At 43.9% G+C, this 19,616-nt stretch overlaps 1 protein-coding gene across 2 annotated transcripts in view; it reads left to right on the top strand.

Moving 5' to 3' along the window:
- Positions 1 to 19,616, top strand: part of RIN2 (Ras and Rab interactor 2) — a 237,056-nt gene that overhangs the window by 104,379 nt on the left and 113,061 nt on the right. The window contains exon 1 of one of the 2 annotated variants that reach the window (XM_064572753.1): positions 18,399 to 18,417. The exons of the other annotated variant lie outside the window; for it this stretch is intronic. The gene's annotated coding sequence lies outside the window, so the exon portion shown is untranslated. Of the gene's footprint in view, positions 1 to 18,398; positions 18,418 to 19,616 lie in introns of those variants that run through there. 2 annotated transcript variants of the gene reach the window in all.

Here is a 19,616-nt window from a genome sequence, read left to right as displayed (position 1 = left end):
ACAAGCAGGGGGAATGGGAGAGGAAGAAGCCGGCTTCCTGCTGAGCAGGGAGCCCAATGCGGGGCTTGATCCCAGGACCCTGGGATCATGACCTGAGCCGAAGGCAGATGCTTCACGACTGAGCCACCCAGGTACCCCTCCTCTTGCTGCCTCTTCACATGGTCTTTCCTCTATGTGAGTGCATCCCTGGTGTCTCCCTGTATGCCCTAATCTCCTCTTCTTATAAGGTCAGATGCCTTAGGGACCAGCCTAACAGCCTCATCTTAACTCTTACCTCTTTAAAGGCCCTGTCTCCAAATACAGTCACATTCTGAGGTATGGGCTTTGGGGCTTCAATATACAAATTTTGAGGGACAAAATTCAGTCCATAGCTCATGTGTGTGCTGACAAAACCCACACTTGTTTCTCCAACATGTACCCCTCCCACCTTAAAAGCCAGATCCATTGATGTACCTGCCTCTAGATCTTTCCTCCTAGATGTCCTCCTGTCAACTCAAACCCAACAATTCCAAAATCCAATGCATTATCTTTTCCCTAAATCTTTCCCTTTCTTGCTAACTTATGGATTCATATAGGAGGAGCACTACCTCATATGAGTCTTACCAATTTGTTGAATCTATTTGAATAGGAAAAATCAAGAAGAGCAGCATGGATGTGCAAGGAGAGGGGTAGTATAAAATGTAGCATAGTTTAAGCATGTAGCCTCTGGGGTCCTCACTTATCTCTACCATTTGTTTCCTGTTGACTTGGAGAACATTATTTCACATTTTTATGTCCCATTTCAGGCTGATTAGTATGCCAACCTCTCCTGGTTGTTGTGAGCATTAGATGAATCTGTGTACTCAGTCTGGTACCTTGGATCTTATCTCTCCCGTTCATACCAGCCTGACTTCTGGCCCCTGGCATTTGCATCTCTGCCAAAAGAGAGCAGGAGCAGCTCTCAACCAATGACTGATGAGTGTTGGTGTATAAATACCCCAGCTCCCTCACCCTTTCAGATGGGATCACTCTAAGGCTTATGTTTGATGCTATTTGCCAGAGTTTCTCTATGAAATTAAACTCCAGTGAAATTGGCATAAAAAGCATCCTCTCCTTCTGTGTCTCACTCCCCATTCACCTACCAGTATTTCCTGGGATTATCTGCCCTAGGAATTGCTTGCTCTGGAATCCCTGTCTCAGGGTTTGCTTCTGGGGGAACCCAAACTACGACAGTATGCTCTGGTCTGAATGTGTCCCCTCAAAAATTGTATGTATTGTATTGAAATCCTGATGCCCAAGGTGATGGTATTAGGAGGTGGGGCCTTTGGGAATTGCTGCGGTCATGAGAGTGGAGCCCTCATAAATGAGATTAGTGCTCTTATAAAAGAGACTCTGCAGTGCTCGCTTCGGCAGCACATATACTAAAAGAGACTCTGCAGAGCTCCCTAACCCCTTCTTCTATGTGAGGATACAACAAGAAGTCTGCAACCGGGAGAGGGCCCTCACCCAACCATGCTGGCCGCCTGATCTAGCACTTCCAGCCTCCAGAACTGTAAGCAATAAACTTCTATTGTTTGTAATAGCTTGGCTCAGTGCCTAGCATCTAGCAAGTGCTCAGAACCATTGTTTCTGCCATTATCTAGTTGTTCATCAGTAGGAAGCAAAGATGCCCCTGGGTGGGAAAGCAATCTTCTCCATGCTGCAGAGAGAAGCCCTGTGTGGCCATCATGAGGCTGTGAGAGCCCAGTTAATAATGGTCAGTTTATAACCTGTGTGTGTTCTTAGTGGGGGCTCTAATAGCCCCAAAGAGCCAAATGTTGTTGGGGGAGGGGAACAACAACAAATCTTGGTCTTTCTATGTATAAATCACAGATACCTATGACATATAAACAAATATACGGTATATTTGTAATATTAAAATTGAATGGGAGGATCATTAGGAGAAAAATGTCAAAAAAAGCTCCCCAGAGAGGAGCAATGACAACAAGGACAAGGGCCCTGCTGGTTTATAATAGGCAAAAAAGTTACTAATGACATTCCCCTGGCTTTCAACCATCCTGGGTGGCACTGTTTAGTTTGCAGGGTTCATGTCCTCTTTTCTGAAGTGGGGAGTTAACAGTTGAACTTGCATAAAGTTGTTTAGTTAGGTTTGCCCAGGGAGGCACCAGGCTTTTGGCAAAACATCCGTCTGTGGTTAAGATTGTCCTGGTTCTTATTACAACCAGACTTGGTTACATTTCGAGAACCAGGAGAATTGGCTCTGAGGAATAAGACAACTGGTTCATCCAACATGGTGTGCTTTGAATCTTTCCTTCGGACTTCTGCAAAGCTTCTCCTCTTGGCTGACAGCACTGAATTTGGCAAGAAGAAAAAAGGACTGAATTCCTTTGTTCCAGCCCATATTTCTTTTGCCAAAGTATGATTATTAAAAAGTTTTAAAAATAAAGCTCTCCTACAGACATATAATGAGCCTGGCTTAAAGATTTATTTCACTCATTAGGAAGGCATCAGCAGGATGGTCAGGCTAGTTCAAAGTAGGATATAGAAGATGAATATGTATATATGATTCAGTTCAAAGCAAGACGGTTGAAATATGCTCATCTAACTTAGGTACAGAACTAGTTACCTTTGTACAGGGCAATCAAACCATAATCTTTGGAGTTGTTCTTTACTGGACAAATGTAATTTGTGAATTATATTTGCATGATTGTATCTGGATGTTTTGGGCAGTTTTTCTTAAATTATCATCCAGACTCACCTTGACATTTTCTTACCAGTCTCTATGGTCTACAAAATTTTAACAAGCTTTAGTTCTTCTATTTTCCTTTTCAGTATCTGAAAGGCCACCTGAAAAATTTGAATTAACTTGTCCCTTTTACATCAAAGGCACCTGGGAGCCAAGTGCATTCAATGGTTTCCTGTGTTTACAACACCTTTATATGCCTAGGCATCTGCCTATTTCCATGGTGTAAATACTCCAGCCATGGGGAATTTCCATCTACGAATGTGATGTCATTGAAGGCAGAGTTGAGAAGAAATGTATACAATCACTTTTGTGGGCCAGCATTTTCAAGTTCCAGCACATCAATGAGTGTGTGTTCTGACATACATTTCATGGATTGTGGTCATGGTATTCAAATTACTTTCCAACAATGTAGAATTATGGTCACTCAGTAAGTATTTCTGAAGAGCCTGAAAGATCAGCTCATCCAATGGTCCTGAAACTATAATCTCTGGAACCCTAATAATATTCATTGGGGATGCTTCACAGGTTACACAAACTTTAATTCAAATTTATATTTTTAAAAATACAATGGAAGAATACACATACATACACATGTAGCAAACATATAAAGAAATATGTGGGACTGGTGAACACCAAGGGTAGAATTTTTGTAACTTCCTGAGATAGAAAAGAGGATATGATGGTGAGGAATTCACAGGGGTTGTGAGTACAGAGGTGTGCGATACTATCTTTAAACTTTGTTGTATATCTTTTTTAAAAGATTTACTTATTTTAGAGAGAGCGAGCGAGCGTGTGCTTGTGCAAGGATGGGGGGAGGGGCAGAGAGAGAGAGGGAGAGAGAAACTCTGCGCTGAGTGTGGAACCCAATGTAGGGCTCAGTCTCACAACCCTGAGATTAGAACCTGAGCTGAAACTAAGAGTCGGATGCTTAACCAGCTATATCACCTAGGCACCCTAAACTTTGTTGTATATCTTAAATACCGTGTAACAAATTCACAAGACATGTACCCACAAATACATTTTATATCAAATTTCAAACCTCTAAAACCACTGTCAAATTTGCTACCAGACGAAACTTATTTTGTACAAGTGGTAGAATAAAGCTTTCTCTTGCCTTCTCTGTTTAATTACACATTTTCCAATGTTGCATGGGGAGCTTTAATGGTCAAAACATTAAATTGTCACTGAGAATCTTGTTTTATTTTATTTCGTATAATGAGAGAGTGGAATGTATTTTTAAATTTTGAAACAATTTCATACTATTTAAAATAGATTTATTTATTTATTTTAGAGAGAGCGAGAGAGAGAGTACATGCATGCCAGTATGCTGAGCTGGGCTACTGAAGTGCCAGGGGCAGAGGCAGAGGGAGAGAATCTCACGCAGACTCTGTGCTGAGCAGGGCGCCTGATACAGGGCTCGATCTCAGGACCCTGAGATCATAACCTGAGCTGAAATTAAGAGTGGGATGCTTAACCAACTGAGCCACTCAGGCGTCTTGAAACAATTTCATACTGAATAAATGTTGCAAATAGTACAAAGAAACAAGTAGTCCATTTATTTATCCAGATTAGTAAATTGTCAACATATTACCACATTTATTTTGTCATTCTCTCTCTCTCCCCTACACACACACACACACACACACCTTTTTCTAAATGATTTAAGAGGAAATTGCATGCATCATGTCTCAGTACTACTTCATACTTCAGTGTTTACTTCTTAAGAACAAGGACATATTCTTATGTCACCACAGTACAGTTGTCAAATTCAGGACATTTAACATTGATGTAATCCTCTTATCTAAATTTACGGTCCAAGGGTGCCTGGGTGGCTCAGTCAGTTAAGCGACTGCCTTCAGCTCAGGTCATGATCCTAGAGTCCTGGGATCGAGTTCCGCATCGGTGTCCCTGCTTAGCAGGGAGTCTGCTTCTCCCTCTGACCCTCCCTCCTCTCATGCTCTCTCTCTCAACTAAATAAATAAAATCTTTAATCTGTGGTCCATATTCCAGTTTCCCCAATTATCTCAATAATGCCATTTATAGCAATTTTACTCTTTAGACTCAGGATCATGCACTGCATTTAGTTGTCATTTCTTTTTAGAGCTTTTCCATCTGAAATGGATCCTCAGCCTTTCTTTGTCTTTTTGCTTAAAGATTGTATTTATTTAGTTAAGAGAGAGAGTGTGTGTGTGTGTGAGAGCGAGAGAGAGAGCACAAGCATGGGGAGCTGCAGAGGGAGAGGGAGAAGCAGGCTCCCCACTGAGCAGAGAGCTGGACACAGGACTTGATCCCAGGACCTTGGGATCATGACTTGAGCTGAAGGCAGTTGCTCAACTGACTGAGCCACCCAGGCGCCCCAGCCTTTCTTTGTCTTTTGAGACCTTGACATTTTTTGAGTTCAGGCCCATTGTTTTTGTAGAGTGACCCTCGGTCTGGCGCATCTGCTGTTCCTCACAGGTGGATTCAAGCCATGTGCTCTTGGTGGGAATGCTACAAAAGTAATCCGCATCCTCCCCAGCGCCCGATTTCAGGAGGCACATGTGGTGGGAGACTGCTGGCTGGCGAAGGTGCTGTCCTCCAGGTTTCTCTTCAGTGGGAGATTTTTGAGAGCCATGATTTGACTACAGATGAAGGATGAGTCCAGGGGGTCTTATTTAGACTTTCCTGGACCGTGGCTCCACAGTTGCTCTGAAAATGTCAGCCAGCTGGGTGAGCCAGCCTGCTTTCTAAGCTGGGCAGCATTTTTGTGGCCCCGGGAAAGGGCAGCATCAGCAGCCTGCTGTGGCGGGGGCTGCAAAAGCCATCATGTCTGCATGTCTGGTTTGCGGCACCCTGGTGCTCAAAGAGCTGAACTCAGTTCCACGACAGGAGCCTGCACCAAGCGGGGCCTCCAGGACGGTTGCTCAGTGTGGTTGTTCCCCTGTTTGGTGATGTCATACGTGTGCAGTGCGGCTTTTCTGAGGTTTCCCTACTTTCCTGTGCACAGTAAAGACCGTCTCTTCTCTGAGCCAGGGCTACCGAAGTGCCAGGCCACAGACTGCGCATGGCCTGACCCAGGCTGGGACAGTGGCCTCTCACAGAAAAACAGGAAATTAGAACTTAGGCACTTTTCACATATTGGCTCATTTACAGCTTTCTCAGTGGTTCCATGTGGCTTGAATAACAGGGTCATTTTCTTTTTTTCAGAGTCAAATACTCTTAACTAATTAAGATATCTTTTATTGAATAACATTTTATTTTAGTGAATTACTTCCTGTCCAGAGCCGTTTTAAGTTCCAGCACAGATTCACTCAGGAACTCATTCCACAGATTTTCACGGGGCCAAGGGAGCATGATGGCACAGGCAGGGCGATGTTACAAGCTTGTCCATGTTTTATTTGGTATGCCCGGCACCCTCTAAATGTTAGGGGCCACACAGGGCCTGTGGGTGGTAAATAGAAACATGGAATTATAATGTCATGAGAGGCTGTTCGAGGGGCTGTGATGCCCAGAGAAGGGAAGGCTTTGTGGTGGGGGCCCCAGGGAAAGTTGCTTGGAGGAGGCCATCCTCGGGCTGAGTCTTGAGAGGTCGAGAGCATTTGCCAGGTGGTGAGGGGGGCATTTTAAACAGAGAGACTTTTACTGATTTGAAGGTGTGGCAGATGAGGGTGGCCTCGTGGAGGGTCAGAAATGGGAATAAAGGTTTGAGTCAGGTTGGGGAAGACCCTGTGGTATACGCTACATCAAAGAGCTTGGACTTCATGTCCTAAAGCTCAGGGTTGGTGTCTCATCTCGATTATTAGATTTTGCATTTCAGAGCAAGCAGGGTTTCTCAAACTTGAGGGAAGCGTTTCTGGGAAAGAAGACCCTCACTCACCCTTCTGAGGGACCTGACCTGTCTCTGGATGTGTAGATGTGGGACTCTGAAGACTGGAGCTGCTACTGTCTTGTCACCGAGGGCCACACTGGGCATGGCCAGCCCTGACCCCAGGAAGGCTGAACTGGGAGACAGAAGAAAGCCAGGGAAACAGGGCCTCATGGAAATCATGGAGCCACTGGTCTGGCCCATGCCTCGTGACACGTAGACTTCAGCATGTCCTTTAATCACTCGTATTGCTTGGTGAGTTTTAAGTTTTCATTTTGAAATGATGCCAAACTTCCCAAAAACAGTTGTAAGAAGAGTTCAGAGAACTCCTGCTTACCATTTATGCAGATCTGCTGATCGGTCCCTGTTTGCCCCTTCAGCTGTACCAGTTGAGAGCACGTTGTAGACTTCACATCCCGTTACCACTTACTACTTCCATATGCTGTTTTTAATAACAGGGGTGTTCTCTTTATTCCCCCAGTCCTATCGTCCAAGACTGAGGCTTAGCCATTGATCGGAACTACAGATACTAATTTTTAAATGTTGTCAGTAACATCCTCTGTAGCATGTTTATTTCTCCAGTCAAAGATCATGTGTTTTTCAGAGGTTCGGGCGTTTTTAATCTGGAATGATTTTTCAGTCTTTCTTTGACTTTCATGACTTTGATCTTTGTGTAGAATGTGGGTTTTTATCTAATGTCCCTCAGTTGGGGGTGGTATATGCTGTTTCCTTGTGATTGGATTCAGGTTCCACAGCCCCTGTTGGAATGCACTATAACTGAGGTTGTATTCTTGGGGCGTCACATTAGGAGGAAAGGAGCATCTGTCCACCCTCACTGGGGATCTTAACTTTGATCACCTGGTGGAAGTCTAATGTAGTTTCTCCACTGTAGAGTTAATATCATTTCTTATGCAATTAATGAGTGGTCTGGAAGGAGACGTTACCGTTTATTTTTAAGCCAATTTGAATTGGATTTTCTGTTACTTACAACATAAAAGCTCCTCACTGATTCAAGGGCCTATTTATGTTGTGGGATTAATTGCTGATGACCATGGGGAAACAAGCAAGGGATTATGATGAGAAGAATAGGAGTTTCTTAAAAGCTTTAATTGTGGGTCAGGTGGGAGCAGAGCTGGACTAAAGTGCATGAGTATTTTGTGAGGATGAATCGAAGTCTTTGAATTTATTTTGGAAAAAAAAAAGATTTTCCATTGATACAAATCATATCCTCTGTAACAAGTCTTTCAATTGTGGAAAATTTGCAACAATTTGAAAATAAGTCTTTTATTTCATTTTTTTCATTACTCTAAACTGGATAATGTTAGTTATACTCACAAAGGATAGTGGTTATTTACAGGGACATACAAACTTTATTCAAAATATGTGTACGTATTTTTTTCTGGGTTTCATATTGGCAAAAACATTTCCATTAGTTGTAAATTCAGTACCAATGGAACAGGATTCCTAAGAGAAGTAGTGAACCAGACTCTGAAATAAGAATTTCGGTATAGGCCATTTCCTGGGAGGCGATCTCAGGGAACACCAGTAGAAAAGAAGGGACAGGAGAGGAGTGAGGGGAAGGGAAGCAGTCATTAAAGTGTGTTAGTAAAGCAAGTGTGTGCGTGTGTATGCACATGTGTGTGTGTTGTGTGCGTGTGTGTTTGCATCCATCCATGATTGTCCGTGATTGTCTTGGTGTGGGTGCTCCCCAGAAATAGACCCTGAGATAAGGATTTAAGTGCAAACAGGTTTTTGGAATTTGGAGGGGATGCTGTTGGCAAGTTTGAAAGTGAGAAGAAAGGCAGCCACTAACTGGTTGGTTACCAAGCCGGTGCCCACTGGGGTACCTGAAGCCCAATCTCATGAGATACCCTGAGAAACAGTGTAGAGCATGCACATCACAGCTCTCCCACCTGAGAGATGAGGGAGCTGGGTCAAGGTGAGGCAAGTCATTGTCGCTCATGAGCAGCAGTGAGGGCACCATGCATGGTGTGGCTTCAGCATCTTCCCTGCCCGGGGTTGCCAGCTGGTCGAGTTGGGACAGTGTGACCGGGAGTGACAGCATGCAATGTCACCTGGGAAAGTACTCCGCCAGGATTGGCTTATGCTTGTCAGGAATGTTCCCTGTCTCCACCCATGTGGATCTCTGAGATCTCTCTTCTGGAGAGGACAGTGCCAATCTACACACACTCACTACTGAGATTAGAAAATTGGGCTGGACACAGATCAAAAAGGGACCCTGAATACCTACCCAGGGAATATGGATATTCAATTCTAAAAACTGGCTTGCAAGCAGGGAAGCAGGATGCTGGGAAAGGACCGTCCCTTTGGTGTGGAATGTTCCTGCGGCACGGAAAGGAGCAGACAGACAGCGGGGGCGCACAGACATTAGGGAGCTGCTGAAACCATTAAGGTTGCTGCGGCCCAAGGTCTGAGTGCTTGCGGAGAAGGGGAAGGAAGATGACAGCCGTTTCAATGAGAAGACTCTGCAGAACTGGGCCCTGATTGATGTGTGGAGTCAAGCGAGGTTTCAAGCCTGGGGCCCTCATTAGCAGAAGGGCGCAGGGACTTGAGAGGAACGGAATGTTAAGTGGAAAGTCAGCATTCAACATGCAGAGCTGCATTTCAGAGAAAGAAACCAAAAATGAGTGCTTCTTTTTGTACTTTTTTGTAGACAGGTATTTCTGAGTTCAGAAAAGCAGGTAGGAAAGCAGGAAGAGGACTAGGCTAAGACTGGGTTTTGTTTCACTTTGCTTTTTTTCTAAATTGGAACCAGACAAAATAGATAGTTGCAATCTAGAAATAATGCACACATCTGCCAACTGAATGACTTGACTTCTGTCTGCTCTCCTTGTATACCTCGATGAACTAATAAAGGGGATAGAAAATAATCAGAAACAGGGAGCAGGAAGGAGAAGGAAACACTCAAGCCCTAACTGAGAAAAGAAAGCCTTTGGCTTGTGGAGAAAGCCGTGGTTAAAATAGAAGCTTCCGGCTGGAGGGGAGCCTCACGTTTGTACATAAAAGTGCCATGTAACGTGCGATGTCATAACAGGCAGGAAATGGAGATATATGGCTAAGCCCTTTGTAAATCAAAGTGCCATGTGCCACTGGGTCTCTGTTCCCGTAGTCGTGGGCGTTAGCTCTGTTATATCCTGTCCCCACCATTTGGGTGAGGCCAGTGAAGACTGTGAGTGGGGATAGTTTGGCTCAGCATTGAAGCAGACATAAACTACCTCTCCTGGCTTTCACAAAAACACTTTCAGCCTTATAGAGAAGAGCAAGAGGGTAAGGTCTTCAGGGAGATAAAAGCATTAACCTCTTGTCTTCCCTTTGGCTGGAGACCTATTACAGCCACCCAAAGAGAAGGAGGCCTTGTTTTGCCAAGATAATCAGCTTTGGGGTGATTCTCTGGCTTGTTGTCCAGTTTCCTATTATCTGCAGTAACTCGAGGTCAGTAGAAGCTGATTGTAGAAGGTCCCCAGGCCCAAAACAAGTGTGCATTTGGGGGCTTGATCTCAGACACAAGGTTGAAGTATTTTTCAATGCTTACTGAGTGTGTATTGACCTCCAAGATGACGATGCTGGCAGGGGAAAGGCAGCTGGTTTAGGACTGAGACAGGATTGGAGAAGGACTCCAAGATGGTAGACCCATAGTGAGGGGCTGTCATGTTCTAGAATAGCCAAAGGAAAGAGAAGGTGGAGAAAGGAGTATCATAGACAGGATGCTTTTAAGGAGAGAGCATGACCTCTTAAAGTGGAATTACGAGCTAGAAGGGAGTTAGGAAGCCTTAGGGCCTTTGAATGCAAGCCTGTCCCTCTTCCGCAAGTGCCACCAGGTATAACTAGGGTCACTTGGGACTGAGCCCTACCCTTCTGCAAACCAAGCTTAGGTGAGCGTGGGGGAAGACCCAACCAGTAGTGGAACCTGTGTCTGTTCTCTCGTGGACGCCAGTATGATCCAGTCCGCCCTGAGACCTGGGCAAGAGAGGCCTCTGTCCTGTCCTGAGCTATACACTTTGTTTCACTCTGGCTTCATCACTCCCCATGGGAGGAGAAGTCCACTGCATCAAGGCTTATGCCAGCCTGGAGCCTACATTTCCCTGCCCTTCTGGCTCCAGATGCACAGCACTCTGGAATCCCTGCCCACGTGCTCCAAGCCTGGTGGCACAGTCTGCAAGGGCTGGAAGTTTGGGGGAGGGAATTCAAGATGGATGGGAAGGCTGGGGTGTCCACAGAGCTTTCAGAAGAAAAGGGTGACAAACCATGGGGTAGGTTCAGGTTACGGATTGTCCACATGTCCCCACATTCAGCATAGAACCCTGAAGAGTCTGAAAATTTTAAATTGAAGCCTGACCTTGCAAGTCCTTATAAAGGTACATCTGTCTTGGTAGGAGAATAGAATGCATTTTATTTAACAGTATGTAGTCTTGATGGATAATTTTTAAAAATTCAGACATGAAGTATGTGAGCCTCCATTTGTCTTCTTGCCCCAGGCCCTGCAAATATTCATGCCCACCTAGCATCCCCTTGGGAGGCATGAGACCCCAGACAAGGTCAATGGCTCAGGGCCTCCACTATCCACTAAGGCTATCCATCCATGGGCTTGTTTAATCCTGCATCCTTTGCTCTTCTTTTTCCAGAAGTCTGACTCCAAGGTCATCATGATGACCTAAAGCAGTCTTCCTCAGGTGTGAGTTTATGCTCACCTTCAAATACTCCCTGTGGAAAAGGGGTGATCCAGCTGCTTCCCCACCCCTTGGCCTCCATACTAACCATGCCTGCCATAATCATGGGTCAGACACCTGCACAAAAGGATAGGATTTGGGTCAACCATAGGGAGGAAAACCCTATGCTTCAAAGAGAATATGCAGAGCCTAGCAGAAACTACTTGGTAGTTTGGTAGTAATATGAAATTGGATTTGTGAAATGCCCCAATCATATGTACTTGTCTCTCTCAGCGAAAGACATGAATGCAAATGGTCAGCCAAGAGAGACTAAAACATGCCTGAACTGCCAACGCACAATTTTAGACACAAAACCACCTCCTTGGTGATGGCAGCAGATATCATCGAGAGCCTTACCATGAGAGCTTATGTGAGTTTCCATGATTCTTTTGTAGATTCATGAAATATTAATTATTTTGGAGAATAGCTGTTTTTTTTTTAAAGATTTTATTTATTTATTTGACAGAGTGAGATACAGCAGGAAAGAGAGCACAAGCAGGGGGAGCAGGAGAGGGAGAAGCAGACTCCCCCTGAGCAGGGAGCCCAATGCGGGGCTCGATCCCAGGACCCTGGGATCATGACCTGAGCTGAAGGCAGACGCTTAACGACTGAGCCACCCAGGCGCCCTGAGAATAGCTGTTTCTTTATGCATTATCCTTGATAATTTCTGGATTCTGGCTGTGACATGGTATTAATCATCTACTACGGATAGAGAGTATCATGGTATTTTGTTATTTTGATATTGGATGTTGTGCTTCTGCTGACCATCCCACATGGAATCTGCTGGCTCAGAAGAAGGGTATTCTTCAGAGGAGACTGGCCACTTAAGAGCAAGGATGGGAATTTTAAGGCTCTAATCCCCATACACATGGGTGCAGGTACATGTACAAACACACAAAGAAGTCTATTTGCTCAGCCAGCTATATTTCATTGGGAGGTTTGCATCTGTTCTGTTCAATTTTTTGTTTGTTTTGTGGTCCCCAGTGAAGATGTAGTTGTGGACACATACCTGGAGACTCTAGAATTCTGATTTGTGCAAAAACGAAAGAGCCGAGAAACATGATTGGGTAGGGAATTGCAGAGGACAAAGTGGGTCTATATGTGATAGAAAAGAAGGGCCTTCAGATCACAGATTCTGTAGGAAAAATCCAACAACAGACAGAACATGTGGATTGCCTAAACCAACATCCTTGTGCTTCAAAGTAGTATAAAGAAGGATTTTTCCAGCATGTCATGTGGATTGATGCATGGTATTTGAGCTTATCTTGTCATTCTTGAAGTTATAGTTCTTCCTATCATCTTATGCTCTTGACAGAGCCATTCCTTAAAAACCCTTCCTTTCAGCCTCGATGACTTCTTTGTCAAATTTCATGCACTTACTTATCCAAGAAACATTTGCTGACCATATATATGCCAGGCACTCTGTCAAGTATTAGAGATTCTACACGGAATAAGGCAGATGGGATCTCCAATGTCTGATTGGCTAAAGGAAGATCTTTTCTTCTCCTCTTCTTCAACCTGTAAAGAAACAGAACCCACTAAGTCTAAAATAACAGATTAAACATCAGGTTTTCCTGATGGGACCACTCAACTTGGTTGAGATGATAGCCAGACATATTTCATGTCTTACCAGGAACAGATAATGTGGTTTCATTTCAGTCTAGAGATCTAGTTCTTACTTTGCTCTCTTTTATTACCTCAGTGTACAAGGAATCAAATAAAAGCAACCTCTTCAGAGAACTTGGGGTTTAGAATGGGTAAAGGAGTCATTTCTCCTTGCTCAGGAGAGCTGATTGTTAGACTTTTATCAATTTTGCAAAGTTGTTGATGTCCTGTTCATAGCTTAAAATTGGCCTTGTTGAGAGTATTTACCCCACAAAATAGGCAAATGCTAAAATTGGGGGCTTTTAATCCCCAGAAAGCAGTAACAGCATTTTCTAGCACATACCTGATTGAAGAGGCAGGTAGGTATCCTAATGGTGAAGTGGAAAGTTTGGAAAGACATCAACATGTACAGGATCCAAATGAAGGAAAAAGAAGCAGATCAGTACATGAAATTCTAGGCAATATGTGACCCAGGGGCTATTTTAGTCTATAGGGATGATATCCTTCTTTTTGTCCTTTAGAGGTGGTTGTCATGACATTTTAATCTAGGACTATTTTATTTTATTATGGCAGGAACACTTAACATGAGACCTACTTTCTTAAAGAGGACATTTTTATGCAACCCTTTAGACTGTGTGTCTATTCTTTACTCTTCAGTCCACTAATGGCAGAGGCCGTGAGTAAACAAAGCAAATTAGAAGAATAAAGAACTTTGAGTTTGGAACTACAGTAGTCTATTGCTGAGCAACAGAATATTCCGCGAGTTCTGAGAATTGCTTCCACTTTTCTCACTGATTATCTAAGAAATACAAAGTATCCAGTACTGTAGCCAATATATAATGAAATAGATGAAGCTGCACTGACCATCATTTGTGATAGATCCAAATCTGACTGATGAATTGCATTTGTTTGGAATTTTTGAAAATGAAATAAACCTTGGTCCGAGAGATATTATACAAGGAGAAAACTTTATAAGAGTTTAAACTATGTAAGTCCTATTTGTTATTTTCTAAAAATGTGCAGACTCATTGAATAATCTTGCAAAATGTATATTCAAAATTTAACCCAGGAAAATTGGAACTTGATAGAAATAATGAAAAAAATTACCACCACCTTACGGGGCAGGAACGTTGAGCAATAGATTTTCATGAAGACAAAATTCTGTTAGCTCAATCACATCTTTGGTGTAAAGTTTACAAGGAACAGAATTAACCCCTAAAAACCATTTTCCTTAAAATTAAAATAAAATGGATATCTGTGTGGAAAAGTAAAGACTCCCAACCCCCTACCTCACACCATACACAAAAATTAATTTGAGGTGGATCATAGATCCATGAATAAAAACTAAGACTATAAATCTTTGGAATGAAACAGAATATTTACTAGCTTTAAATTCTTAGAAAAGAAGAAAGGTACAAAATTAAAAAGAACTGAAGAAAGCTTTAAACAGTTTAACTGTACTATGTAAGAAATTGACCAAGGACTTAAGATGGCTGAATGGAGTGTGGTCCAGAAAATATTTTCTCCATGAAAATGATCAATAATGGTATAATTCCAATGGAAATATTTGTGCTTGTTAAGCATTGAGTTAAAATTTCCTTGACGACACAAAGACTGGATTAAAATAACAGGATAAAAACATCTTTACAACAACCCACAACTCTGTCTCAAGATTAGAAAAGCTGAATCCATTCCATTTCATTTAACTCAGGAACTTAAATTTAAAAAAAGAGAGAGGTGGAGCGCCTGGGTGGCTCAGTCGGTTAGGCGTCCAACTCTTGATTTCGGCTCAGGTCATGATCTCAGGGTGGTGAGATAGAGCCCCACGCCAGGCTCCACTCTTGGCATGGGGCCTGCTTGCGATTCTCTCTCCCTCTGCCCACCCCCTCATAAATAAATAAATAAATAAATAAATAAATAAATAAATAAATAAATAAATAAATAAATAAATGAGGTAAACAGACGGTAAAGCTTCCTTTCACCTGTGGGATTTTTATTTTTTATTTTTTATTTTTTTAAAGATTTTGTTTATTTATTTGAGACAGAGAGAATGAGAGACAGAGAGCACGAGAGGGGAGAGGGTCAGAGGGAGAAGCAGACTCCCCGCTGAGCAGGGAGCCTGATGTGGGACTCGATCCCGGGACTCCAGGATCATGACCTGAGCCGAAGGCAGTCGCTTAACCAACTGAGCCACCCAGGCGCCCTCACCTGTGGGGTTTTGATATAAGAAGTAGAAATGTGCCTTCTGTTTGTTCTTTTCAGCCCCACATTGAAGCATCTTCCCTTAGATGGTTCAAAGGCTTCCCTGTCCTGTGTTCATCTAACTGGCAAGTTCTGCTCTGGTTTGACAGGACTTTTTATTTATCAGTGTGTACTTTATTCCGAGATGTTTGACTTAAATATTTGATAAGATGATGAAAAACATTTTAAAGTTATACCTGCTTCCGAGAACTCATGGTTATCTTTCTGAAGCTATTCTGGTCAAAGCATATTTGATGGAAAGGAATATAAATCCACCCAAACTACTTGAGAAAAGGGAACATTTATTGGCAAGATACAAGATGTGTTGAACCTTGGCACTGCCAGGCCTGGTGGGAACTATAAGGCCAATGGCCTGAGCTCAAGACTGAGTTGCACATGTGCATTCTCCCTTCCTGGCCCACTGTGTACTGGTAGCCCCTCGTATCTGCTCACTCAGGATAGATGCTCTTCATAAACTGAGCTGGCATATGGCTCCAAATCCAGTGTTTAAGCATCAGCACCTACCCTGCAACGCTCAGCTCAAAATCTTGAATGGAAAATTCTACTTCATCTGAGAACAGCCAATGAAATACCAGCGTGGGTCAGTTGTAACATGACTGGTCCGATCAGCTGAGGGGATGGGGTGGGCAGAATCACTCACATTGCTTATCAGGCAAACATGGGCAGGGCAGGTGCTCTACAAGGGGTGTGGGTGGGTCAGGCAGGGCATGTGAGTGAGGGGAGCAGATCCACGGGCACTAGAGAACCAGAAGAGCTTATATCCCATCTAAAGAGAACACTCAGAGTCGGCCAGTTGTGGCCATGCTGGAATGATAGCTCAGTGTGACCAGAGAAGCTACATATCTACATTTTATGCAAAAAATGTCCTGATTTTTAAAAAGTGGCCATTGTAGCAGCCACTGTCAAGCCCTTCCCATATCCCTTGAGTACTTAACATTTCCATGCAGGCTGGCCTGATTTCCAACTGCCAACTTTGCCTAAGGTCTCTCTTTGGCCACTAGAGCCCATTCTACCCACACTAGGGTCATGGTGGAAATACTGGTGAATTAAGGCTTCCTGAGGGCAGCTTTCAACCAGTGACTGGGGGCAGTTGGACATTTCCTCAGCTCCCTTGTCGCTCAGTTGAGACTACTCTGAGGTATGGTCTATACTGGCTTCCAGAGTTCTCCAGAAGAGTTGAAGTCCAGTTGCCCAGTGGCTACGTGCTTGGTCTTGTACTTTGTATTGGCTGCTCCTCTTCCCCAGATCACTTCCCCTCCCCAACTAGTGTTTCTTGAAGGTACCTCCAATAAATTACTTGGACATGAATTGTTGACTTAGGGTCTCTGGAGACCATTCATTCAAACTTTTTTTTAAAGTGTATTACTTAATCTGTTATATCTTCAGTGTAGACTCAATTCAAGAGCTGCTAGGTTATAAACCTCCAATTAAAATTAACTACCTACACAAAATTAACCACCATACACTTTTTACCATCATGGCCAGAGAGCCTTAGAAAAGAAAGTTCTAAACTCAGGTGCTCACAGGTTGGCAAATAAACCCTGAGGAAGACCTAGAGTGTATGGCTCCCTGTCTATGGCCCCCTTTGGGTTAAGAGCCCCTGTGGCTTATGAGGCTTCCTCATTGTGTACGTGAAGTCACTGCACAGATGTGCAGTGTGTGTTACCACTTACCACGTAGAGCTTTTCAAGTGAGGAGGTTGAAAAGACACATACTTTTGAAATGCCGAAAGAGAGCGGCCTGGGAGGTAGGCACCCCCTCTCCCTTCTCAGCCCTGTTCCAGGTGGGCAGAGTGCACCAGCCTTGAGGACTGAGCCATGCTCAAGAGAAGCACTCATTCAAGGGAGGAATAGGGATCTCTTCAGGGATATGGAAGAAGGGGAAGCAGGAAGCTAATTCTTGAATGGTCCAAGGGGTAAAATGAGGGCATTGGGTGGAAGGTGAGAGAGGCAGTTTCCCACCCAAGAAAAGCAGGAATTTCTTGCCAGTTGAGCTGCCCACCTGTTGCCCAAGGTGGCATGCATTGCCGTTGGTGAAATCCACATTTTGGCCACGTGGGCACCAGCAAAGCTAATGCAGCATGGATATAGCGAGAGTCTCTGTGAGGCACCAGTTTTCCAAGGATGGAAGGGGTAGACCGCCAGTGGAATTAGCCCCATTGTCAGGCCAGTCTTATGAGTGGCAGAAATGCTCCTTGCTGAAAAAAAAGAAAAAATTATTTTATGATCCTTGGTTACTTTGGGGAAAATTGAGGTACTGAACATTGTTCCCAGTTCTATTTAAAAACACAGTTACTAGGGGCACCTGGTTGGCTCAGTCTGTGAAGAGTCCAACTCTTGATTTTGGCTCAGGTCATGATCTCAGGGTCATGAGATTGAGCCCCACATTGGGCTCTGCACTCAGAGGGGAGTCTGCTTGAGATTCTCTCTGTCCCTCTCCCTCTGCCCTACCCCACCCCCCACGCTTGTGCTCTCTCTCTCTCTCTCAAAAAATAAATAAATCTTTAAAAAAATGAAATAAAGAATAAAAACACAGTTATTAGTAAGAGGACTGGGAGTACAGCTTTTTGCTTTTGATTTATTCCCACAATTTGGTTTCTTTTTTTAATGAAATAAATTCATAATCTTAAAACTGTTTTAGAAAAAGTTTGACTAACAACTGAGGGAAAAGCAGTGCTGGACAGTGATACAAAATGCTTAAAGAAAAACATTTTTAAAAATTCACATAATTTGAAAAAAAAAAAATTCATGCAATTTGAATTGTTAACCCAGAGCCTGGAATAGAGCTTTTTCTGTCCAGCTTGTAAAATCCCTGGTAATACAAAGATAATTATGGAAATATTCAGAGACCTACCCTGGATCCAGACACAGAGCCACCCCACTAGCTTTTACCTCTTAGTAACGGTGAAAAGCATTTAAAGACAGACCTGCTGTCGTCAGAGTGACATAAGGAACTGGGCAAAACAGGTGATGTGCATTTCTCGGAATTGGCCTTGACCTGACAGATTCCCAGGGGTGAGTCACTTTCTCCTTCTTCAGTCAGTTTGGCTGTAAAATAATTATGATAACGAGATCTTGTTTACTAAGAGCTGCAGTCCACTTTGCCTCGTCTCATTTGGCTGCTAGGAGGGAGAAGAAAGGTAGTGATTAGAAGGCTTTTGTGGCCAACTGTCAACGGCAGCTCGGCGTTGAGAACCCATGCCTTGAAGAGGCGAAGGCTCTTGTAAATTGGACTTGTGAGTTGCGGGTGCCAGTGTAAGTCCCTCTGCTTCTCCTGTGGGTCTGCGCTTGTGACCTGAGGCAAATAAGCAGGAAGGGTAGTTGGACTAAATAAACGGAGGGGGGACGAGGAGGGCAGGGGAGGAAGGAGGCTACACCCTGGACACTCCTGTCTTGCCAAGATCTGGCCTGTGGCCAAGGAGAGCAAAAGCGGCCAGAGTGCCAGTGGCTCAACCCAGCCCCACTGGTCAGTGACCTGGAAGCTAGGCACTTGGTGTCCCTCTCCCTGTGCCCAGCCTGCAGCCAGGGTCTGGGCGGTGGTGCCTCCGTGCCCATCCTCAGTGGCTTGCAGTAGAATGCACTGGACAGCCAGCCCGGAGCCCTGCCAGACCACTCAGTGAGTCCTCTACGCTGAAAATTCAGGATGGACCTTCTTCACCTCAGCAGTGGTTCTTGGGGCCACATGAAAAGCCACAGCTAGGTTTACTCTCAAGTGGCAGAGGCTGGTGTTTCTGAGAGAGAGGAATATTCACTTCCTGCCTTTGTCCTTTAGCTGACTGGAGCAACCCGCTTCGTTTACATTCCTTCAGTGGTGTTATTGAAAAGGCTTGGCAGCTTCAAAATGTTTGCAGTGTCCCATTAGGGCTTTTTTTTTTCCTCCCACTTTTTTTTTTTTTTTTTTTTTTTGCTAGCTTTTAGCTAGCATCTAGAAAGATCCACTGGATGGACGTGATGGGCTCATTTTTCAAGAATCCACTTTACCCTTCAGGGAATCCAGGAAAGGAGCAAGCTCCCAACATATAAATCTGGAGGAATTTTACAACCTCTCAAACTACTGCATCTTTTTTTGTTTCTCTGTCTAGCCTGTTACTGGGGGGGTTTTAGGACTGAACGGCTGGTGTAACCCCTTGGGATAAGGAGGGGTGGGGAACCATGAATGGAAAGAAGTTGTCCTTTTAAGTTAGATTAAAATTTCTGTCCATATTGAGCTAAGGTGTTAGAGGTTATGGTTTGGGAAGGGAACTACTGCTACAACAGGAAGGACCTTAGGCCAGAACTTCTCTTGGGCCCCAAGAGCTGAATTTTTTAAAATGAAGATAATCAATGATGTGCTGTCCACTTGGATTTCCTTCAGTGGGAAGGACCCGCTGTTGTGCTTGCCCACCTGCCTTATCACCTGCTGTCATCTCCCTCCTGGAGCAGCCTTTTGAAGGAGGAGGGAGGTGACCTGCATT

The sequence above is a fragment of the Mirounga angustirostris genome, unplaced genomic scaffold (genome assembly GCF_029215605.1).
Source record: "Mirounga angustirostris isolate CCGP_5_RB_7025 unplaced genomic scaffold, mMirAng1.0.hap1 SCAF_10, whole genome shotgun sequence".
NCBI classification, from domain to species: Eukaryota; Metazoa; Chordata; class Mammalia; order Carnivora; family Phocidae; genus Mirounga; species Mirounga angustirostris.
The sequence above is the reverse complement of the archived record's forward strand: the minus strand, read 5'-3'. Positions and strand labels throughout refer to the sequence as shown.